Here is a 9,863-nt window from a genome sequence, read left to right on the forward strand (position 1 = left end):
AAGAGAGCAGAAGATGGATGTCAGCAAAGAGCAATCACTGCATAATCTTCTCTTTATGTAACCTGTGTGGTGGGGCATTTGCATGCATCACATTCAGCTGCTTTGCTGACTTTTACAGCAGCAAATAGGTCAATGCTAATCACAGAATTTCTAGGAGATTTTGGAATCATTTATCTCTATATTAAATAGTACAGGACATGTTGATAGTTATTGAAGGTGACGATGTGTAAAAGCATTATATACATCTTGTTCCACTGTTAATTTGAGAATCTCTGCAGTGAAGCAAAGACGTACATTCACTATATTCTAGGTATTTCTCCCCCTTAAAGTATATAATGGAATTTTAATTTGGTGTCAATATTTTACTGAGAAAATGTCCTGTCACTTATAGGTTTCAATTAGCTTGTCCTATAAATGTTTGAAGTTCAGATTATAGTCTGTTACATTTTGTGTGTTTCTAATGAACTGGCCATAGACATTCCTTAGTAGACATAGAGGGTACTCATTTCAGTGAGATGAGCACAAAGTGTAGGATGAAGGTTCTTTGTGACCAGTCTGCGCTAATTTGCCATCAGATGCCATAGATGGCTCAGTAGCTGTATGAATTCTGCTTGCAATAAAGACGTATTAGCTAAGAGGGCATTTGGGCAGACGTTGTGACACAAGGGAAGTCTAATTCTGTGTTGGCCTGGTTCTGATATGCAGTCGATTGGCAGGGTATGAGGTTCCAAGTCCTAGGCTTTTTTAATACAGAAAGGGGCCCATGTGCTAATATTCAATAAGCGTTTTCCCCCTAAAAAAAAAAAAAATAGGCAAGACTTTTTGTTACCTGCTGTGCACGTGCTGGTGTCACAGATGGGTACTTGTGCCATTGTTTCAAAGAAAACACCAGGTTAATATGTTGGCAGCCAAAGGGGATATAATTGCAATTGTTGTGGGTTCAGCTTGACTCCTACCACAAAATGTGCCCCTATTATAGATATGCCGCTGTTCTGAGTAGTAAACTGCTGTCATAAGAATAGCATAGATGTGCAGTACCCATGCCACTGGTCCCGATAGCCTTAAGGGAGATTTTCAGTAGCTGTAGTAATTTTACTGCAAGCTATCGGATCCCTGGGGCCCATGCAATAGCCCCAAAGGGTCTACTTCTTTTTGGGTCAGAACAGACCCGAAAATAAATGTGATAAATATCCTGTTATTGGGTGCAGTAACACATATGTGTGGGAATGCCCCCAATACTACTACTTAAAGCCTGCTAATACATCATTTAAAGGTTGAGAAAAAAGGAATTGAATAGTACTGGGTGTTAAAGCTTGCGTATACCACTTTTTTGTTTCCATCTCAGTAAATTAACTGGGCCAATTGAATTTGGCTCTTAATTCCCCTACACACAGGGCCATAGAGATTGTGCTTAAGCAATGCACTAGCTATGTGTGCTGACCAATGTTCTCTGGTGGTCTGATACTGCACGCGGGACCGCACATTGCTGTTGCTTGGGGGTATACACATGGAGCAATCTGTGCTTAATTTGTAAGTGATCTAGTCAGCTCGCTTATGCTGTGTACACACTTGTACAATCTGCATGAGATCCAGATGAGATCATTTGGATCTCATGCAGATTGTATGGGTTTTATCCCTTACGATCTCGATGCACGCTCCCGTATCGCAGCCAGATAGTCTTGGCTGCATATACTATATAGTGCAGATCTGCACTATATAGTCTAAATTGTATGCAGATAGTCTAAATTGTATATATTGTATGCAGATAGTCTAAATTGTAATCTCATCTGGATCTCATGCAGATTGTACAAGTGTATACACAGCATTCGAAATAAGGCTAAAATCGCACCGTGTGTGGGCCTCATTAGGGAGTATCCAGTAACCTGTGAACATTGATAACAGGTAATTGCATCGCGGGAGGGGCTATCTTGTCCTCAAGCAGGTAAAGCAAAATCTCCCATACGCGATGGCTTTTTGGGTCTGCGGGCACAAAAACACACAGGTCTTGCTGATTCTATGTCTTTCCACATGAAAAAGTTTTTCTTTTTTTCACAGCAGATCTAACTGAATACCCCGTAAAATAAAAACAATATCCGTGAAATATCACTTTTTTCACTCCCAATGTTTCATCATGGGTAATTGGATACCCACCTTAGTGTTTTCAGATTAGTGTCATGGCGTTATTGTTTGAAATGTGTTGTAAGCTAATACTTTAATATAAATATCCTATATGCCTGACCAAACCTACAAGTAATAGAGCAGATGTAATATTCAGGAAACAAAGCGTAAAACTGAACTTCCTGGATCTGTTTTTTTTTTTTTAATATATATATATATATATATATATATAATCTCCTTTAGATTTTACATGCTATTTCTCCACCAGTGAGGCATAATTCCTAATAGACATGTAGCAATATGGTGTTTCTAGTTCTGTGTTTCTGTAGAGACTGTTATCTTCATCAGGCATATTTCAATGTGGGTAAATGGAGGAACAGCATTATCAATTTGATGGATGATTACACAGATTTTAGTATGATACTGAGAGCTACTTATATTGTCTTATTAATGAATGCACATCTGCTGTTAACTTACGTGCATAATGAGAATTGTACCTCCCTTTATTCACATATTCCCATATGCCTGATGAGGATAGCTCAGTCTATTGAACTGCATTGCTGGAAAAAAATTACATTACCATTTGTCTCTGGGGCGTGGAAATAGGATGTAATATTTCAATAAGATACATATACTACTAATCCTGTAAATGCAGTGTTATCCCTTGCCTCCTGATTAATACATTTGCTTAATCGATAGGATACCAATTGCATATGAGCAAGCTAATTCTGCAAAAACTCTGTTCTAATCAAGGCTATATAGCAGGGATGGGGAATCTTCACCCCTCCAGCTGTTGTTGAACTACATATACCAGGATTTCTTGCTACAGTTTTAGTAGGGCAAAATAGAAACTGTAGCAGGGCATGCTGGGATGTGTAGTTCGATAACAGCTGGAGGGCCAAAGGTTCCCCATCCCTGCTTTATAGAATGACTGGTGTTCTGTTCATGTTTCCCAATCCTAGGATCACTCTTCACTTCTGCTTGGTTTTAAATACATATGATAACATTCAGTTCATTTCTATCCCTTTCAGACATACTACCCAGGATTTTAAACCTGGTACAATCCTGGGTTTTTAAAAATTCAGAGTCCATTGCAGGGGCGCAAGACCTGGGATTTTAGTCGACTAAAATCTTGGGTAGAGCCATGCAGACATACGCTAGTCCTGGGATTATGCATGTGAAAAACCCCACTATTTTTATGTAAGTCTGAAAGGGGTATTATTTAACCCACGTTACAGCATTTAGAAAATGAATGGGAATGAAAAAGCAAAAATGATGACTTGTGAAGTCAGGTTAGCAGGTATCTGTAGTTAGAAAAGTGGGTAGATTCTGTAGTGTTACTGAGCAGGCAGCAGTGAATTTGCACTAATAAAACAACTGTCCATACGGATGGCTCATAGTACACGTGTGAGGCCATTCTGCAATAGAATCCTGCTACTTATTTTTTTTTTATTGTTAGCTGTACACAAGTTGATTGACAGAAAGCTGGCATTTGTGAGTAGTAACCGAACGTTTCCTGGGTGTGCCAGGGAAAACCCAGTTGTTTAAAGAGAATTTGTGGCCTCAGCTCCGACCGAGTAAGTCCTGGGCTACACACACTGGAACAATCATTGGATGGTGAGCGGCTTGTGTATAGATTTTCTGCTAATCACAGGGCTGTGATATTTTTGCAAGCCTTGTACATCAATTTGCAGGATTTCACTCTGGCTGGACGGCGATTTACCTGATCGCAGTGATATGCAAATTAGCAGCCCAGCGATCAGGTCTGAATAACCCCCTTTGCCAGGTAAATTTAGTCTGTGTCTCAGTATTGCAGCATGTGTACTTCACATTTATGATCATTCACATTTCCTCCAATACATAAGTAGCAAATAGACAAAGGAGGAAGTAGCAAATACAGAAAAACAAACATAAAAATTATACCCCTTTCACACCGCACTTTTAAAACGGTATATTGAGGCACCGAGGGATGGAAATTTCAGCGAGGGACCAGCGCTAAGACTTTGGACTGTACTCAAGGTATCAGGGAGTACTGTGCACTGTAGGGAGTAGGGACGCCAGCTCCCTACAACTCCCTTCCACTTTAACATCACCGGTTTAAAGGCTTTGACTCCTTTTCATTGTATGATACAGCGCTTTTTTATCACTTGTTCATATCAATAAAACCACTGTTATTTTACAATATTGATCCGTAACCACAATCTGTAGACCCGCAATACATATTCTGCTTTGAAACGGGTTGACTGATGTGAATGATATTTAAAACGGTAATCTAGTGCAATGTCAAGGCTCAGACCCGTTTTAAATACCGTGTTAAAATACCATTTTTTTTTAATGTTTAGGCAGTGTGAAAGTGGCATTAGTTATACATTGATGCATTCTTTGTTTTTTATACATAATATACAAAACTACAAGTGTCGTGTTGGCACAGACTCCTAGGGTAGGTTCCCTGGGAGTGTCTGAATGAAGAAGGTAACTATAGGGTGGGGTCCTTTGCGTCCTTTAGCCACTGCGGGAACATGGGCATGGACGAGGTAATGCTGTTCTCTTAACCTGGGCATACACTTGTGCGACTTCTTTCCTCAGAGAAGTCGCCTCAATCTCCCCTTCAGGTGCCCAGGACCATATATCGTATGCGGTCCTTTTGCATTGGATATGTCCCATGCGATCCCAGCCAAGCTTGCCCAGGTCAGATGCCATCCAACAAATAGCTTCTGCAGCTAGTGCAACTCACAGGCTCCTGGGCATCACTTGGGACCTGCTGTCAGTCACATGTGATTAGGTCGCTTTTCATGCGGTCAATGCAGGCTTGGCCAACCTGTGGCTCTCCAGCTGTTGTAAAGCTACTCGATAAGCCGGCACAACCAGCACTATGGGGATTATAACCTCTAAACATTTTGTACTGATGCATCCACTGTTTTTTTAGCATTATACTGGTAATTATTATGCAGTCTTTCTATAAAAACTGATAACTGAACCGTAGGCCAGGCATGGCCAAACTGTAGCCCTCCATCTGTCTACACATCCCAGCATGCTTTGCCACATTTTTAGCACTTCCTAATAGCAAAACTGTGGCAAGACTTGATGGGACCTGTAGTTTCACAACAGCTGGAGAGGGACAGGTTGCCCAGGCCTGGCCTTTAAAATCCATGATTCACCTTTCACTAGGAATAAGGTTGGATGTGTAAGGGTGGTCTACTCCTCCCGGACCTTAAAGGAGTAGGTGTATGCACCTTTAGGATTCTGCAAATACTCCTTTCCGGTAATCAATTGTAAAAACTTCTCCGTAGGAAACATAAATGTCTTAACTATTGGCCGAACTTAATGGTGTGGAGGATGGAGGTCTGTCCAGATGACATTATGATTTATCATACTTATTGGTTTATTAAATGGCAGATAACAATACAGGGTTATATAGTGCTGCACATATAAAGGTACAGGCTTAACAAAACGAGCTTATGGGGTTAATGCAGGTAGTGTGTGCCTAGGGTTGCACACTCTTGTACAGCGGTGTCAAATGCATGGCCCTTCATCTGTTGTGGAACTATACATCCCAGTATGCCCTGCCAGATTTTATATAATGGATTGCTAAACCTGTGGCAGGACATGTAGTTCCACAACAGCTGGAGGGCCATGAGTTTGACACCACTGCTCTTGTATGTACGTCTACTGGTGGTAGTGTCCGTTTTACACTGGGGTGGCACAGTGATGCCTTAAACCAGGCATGTCCAACGTTGGCCCTCCAGATGTTGTGAAACTACATATCCCAGCATGCTTTGCAATAGTTTTAGCATTCTCTAATAGCAAAACTGTGGCAAAGCATGCTGGGATGTGTAGTTTCACAACATCTGGAGGGCCAACTTTGGACATGCCTGCCTTAAACTATGTAATCCAGTCTCTGGTGCAGCTCAGCAGTATGCCCTAGCTTAACCACTCACATCGTTTGAGACCACACAAGGCCGTATGTCATCTGACCTGGTTGCAAACAATGCAACCAGTCAGAAACACATAGTGGCTAGCTGCCAGAAGATAATCTAGCAGCCATCAATCATAGGGGTAGCTCACTGCCCTTCTGCATTTCTGCACTCTCCCCCAGTGTCTGCTGTGCAGCTGATCAGTCAGAACAGCAGGACCACAAACCTGGCAGCTACACAGAGGAGCAGCTGCCAGGGAAATGTAAGTTATCCCCACTTTAGCACCCCAATGTGTACCTGGTGCCTCCAGTCACCGTAAAAAATGAAAGATGATGGTGATCATACTTTTCTGATGTTTGTAAAAACTGTATATGTATATATATATATATATTTTTTTTTTTTTACCCAATAGTGGTGTGGCGCCTAAAACAGAATTTAAATACAAATTTGCAAAAATCCAATGAAGTAATAGAGGAGATCTTTTCCAATAGTTTGTTTGTTTATTTTCTTCACAGGATAATCGGTAAAAAATGCTTGTAGACAATCCCCTTTGTTCGTTCCCTATCCCTCAGGGAACTTAGTGGTGAGGCTGCCTTACTTGTACAAATTACAAAAAGTATATCATTCTGCAAAATATTTATTTGTGAAATAGGCTCTAGCGCGAGGTGGAATACTGGGGATACATATATATATATATATATATATATTTACAAAAGAGAAATGAGAAGCGCACCAATGAGCATATGAAAGTATAACAATTTACTTAAAATAAATGCAAACGTACATCAGGGTTAAAAATGAACAGCTTGCCAAGCAATATATTAGCAGTACTCAAGCGTGGTAGTAAAGAGAGATATAAAGTATGGAACAGTGATAATAGTAGGTCTTTTGAAATTAAAAGTAAAATGTGTTGCAATACGAATAATGTAACCTATCTTCTTGAGTCTAGATGCGGTAAGCGTTATGTAGGGAAGACTAAACGATTACTTTAAATCCGCATTTTAGAGCATACCAGTAATATTAAAAATAATGTCTCCCATCATAGTGTTCCTCGCCCTTTTTGTAATTGTGACCTTAGTCATTTCTCTTTTAATAGATAATATAGGTGGTGATTTACTCAATAAGCTCAGCAGAAGGGAAACATTTTGGATGTATACCCTCGGTACTATGAGTCCTGCAGGGATGAATAAGAGAGTTGAGATCACTCCCTTTCTGCAGTAAGGGAGCTAATACGCAATGTTCTCTGTCCTACGGGTGTCGTTGGGTTAATTCCGTCAGGATAATAGGGGACTTCTGCGGAATGCTCCATGATGCAGTCTGTGGTCTTTAGTGCAATCTTCTCCCTGTTTCTGTTTTATTATTAGTAGTAGTAGATATTAACTGTTATGTTTGTAACAATATTGTATGTTACTATTTGGATATATTGAGACTAATGTTTTTTTGCTTTTTGAATCCTACAGGCAAGTGCTGATAAAAACCGTATAATTTTTTTTTATAGTATATGTGTTTCTTATTTAATAAATATTAATTGTATTTTATTTTTTGTTTATTACACAAATATATAATGTCACGGACCCACCGGTCGCTCCCTCAGATCACGTCAAACTGAGCAGCTCCGGCCATGACTGGGGATCACTTTGGACACACGAGTCCAGAGGTACGCCGCCACCAGCAAAGCCTGAGTTAGCGCTTTCAAATTGCACCTTGCTGCCCCTGACCACATAATACAGTATAAAAAAAGGTTTGTAACGTTGACCGCTCTCCTTTGCCTTAGGTCCTTAGAACACAAAATGAGAACTGGGAATATGTATGTTTTATTCCAAGAAAATACTACAGAGCTTTAGTGATAAAAATGGTTACAAATATTTTAAAAGTGCACACAAAAGAAATACATCTCAAACAAAATAAAAGGGAATTAAAAGGACAGAACGGTATCTTACACCCAAGTACTCATTCTGTAGTGGGGGGGGGGGGGGGGGGGGGGGGTTCCGCCTGAAACAAACAGGTCGCTCCCAGCCAGCTTGCTGTTCCCTCAAGAAGTACCAAAACCCGAGGGACAAGAGAAGCAGTTATATCTGCAGGCTCCCCCATCCCTCCCGCCCTTGGGATTTTGACCAGTTCCCTGCTGGACCTAGTGAATGTCCCTAGATAATTGATCTTCTACATGAAGAATTTGTCTGCTGTTTTCAAAGTGATTGGTACACATTCCTTATCCAGTGAGATGCATAACAGACAGGCTTCAAGTCTGATAAGAGATCTGCATTTCTTGGGAGGGAGGACACCGTGTTGATCTAAACCCCAATCTGATTTATGAGGGGTCTCTGATCCTAAAGGTGCGTACACACGGGGGAGATATATTGCTCAGCCAGAGATGACCAGAGATGGTCGCTGATGAAAATAAACCTCTGCCGGAGGGAGCCGCAGAGGTAATCAGCTGGTCGCAGGAGCAAGCTCCTGCAACCAGTGATTATAACAGGGCTGAAAACGGGAGCGTGCAGCCAGCGATTTATCAATGAGGCACACTCCCATCACTGGCAATATGGTTGCCAGTGACCATATTCCCAGCGATTTCAGCAAACATCGCTGCCGTGTGTACACGGCTTAACTCCAGAGAACTATACAGATGGTTACTCTGAGGAATGTCCACAGTGCTTAAACTCTGCAGGGGGAAATAACAGGCAGCCCTCTTTCAGGTCACATTAACTTTACACGCATAATACAAGACATGCCCTGATCTCACACACAATAATAGCAGACATGATTTTACAAACAATACCAGAAATACATTCATCTCACACATAATAACAAGAGGCATGCTTTATTCCATCCATCACCTGATCGGATCGTGACAATATGTATTTTATTATTGTTGGCTATGCAGACTTTTTATGTAAATTCAACACTACGTTTTTCGTTTAAGCATTTGCAGGTACGATATATGTGTTTTGATTGTGGAAATGTTTGTATATGCTGCTCCTTGTATGTTACTGATTATTGTGCCGATGTACGGCACCTGTTATAGTGCGTATATAAGTAAGTAGATATCAGGAGATTAACCGCACCCCCAGACGAAGTCATACTGGATGACAAAATGCGCAGGCTGTGGCCATCTGTATCCGACGCGGTGACGTCCTCTTGTTGGTCCCGTTGATGCTTCAGCGTACCTTGGCGAAAGTGGCTACCAGCGTGACAGACCCTGTTCGTTGACCGCGGCTATCTGAGCAGCGTCTGGATTCTATCTGCCATGCTTGAGTACTGCTGATATATTGCTTGGCAAGCTGTTCATTTTTATCTACGTGTGCATTTATTTTAAGTAAATTGTTATACTTTCATATGCTCATTGGTGTGCTTCTCATTTCTCCTTTGTAAGCATACTATCCTGATCTGTGGCTGGATCCTGAGGAGCAAGCACACATCTGATTTTCTCTGGAAATATAAGATAGTGGGCTCAATGAAAAAAAGGCCCGCACAATAATAGAAACCAGGGGGGATGTGCACATTGCATAGATCCACCACAGTGATTCACTGTGGTGGATACCACTGGCGATACCTAACTCTCTCTGCACATGTTACATCAGCCCCACCTACAGTGTACATGGTTTTGTCCATTAGAGTGATTGTGCCTTTCCGAGTGAATCAGAATAATCCCCTATGTCAGGAGATGGATATACTAGCTCTGTTGAAGGCAGTGACCTGTCTTGTTCTATGATTGTGCATATGAGGACAGAGTGTGTGACAAGCCATGTTCTAATGTCAGGAGTGCAGTGGAAGCAACATACTGAGGGATAATGGAAGAAGCAACAGAGAAGTGAGATCGGAGGTTCCTGTCAA

This window comes from Crinia signifera, chromosome 1 (genome assembly GCF_055691185.1).
Source record: "Crinia signifera chromosome 1, ASM5569118v1, whole genome shotgun sequence".
Classification (NCBI taxonomy): domain Eukaryota; kingdom Metazoa; phylum Chordata; class Amphibia; order Anura; family Myobatrachidae; genus Crinia; species Crinia signifera.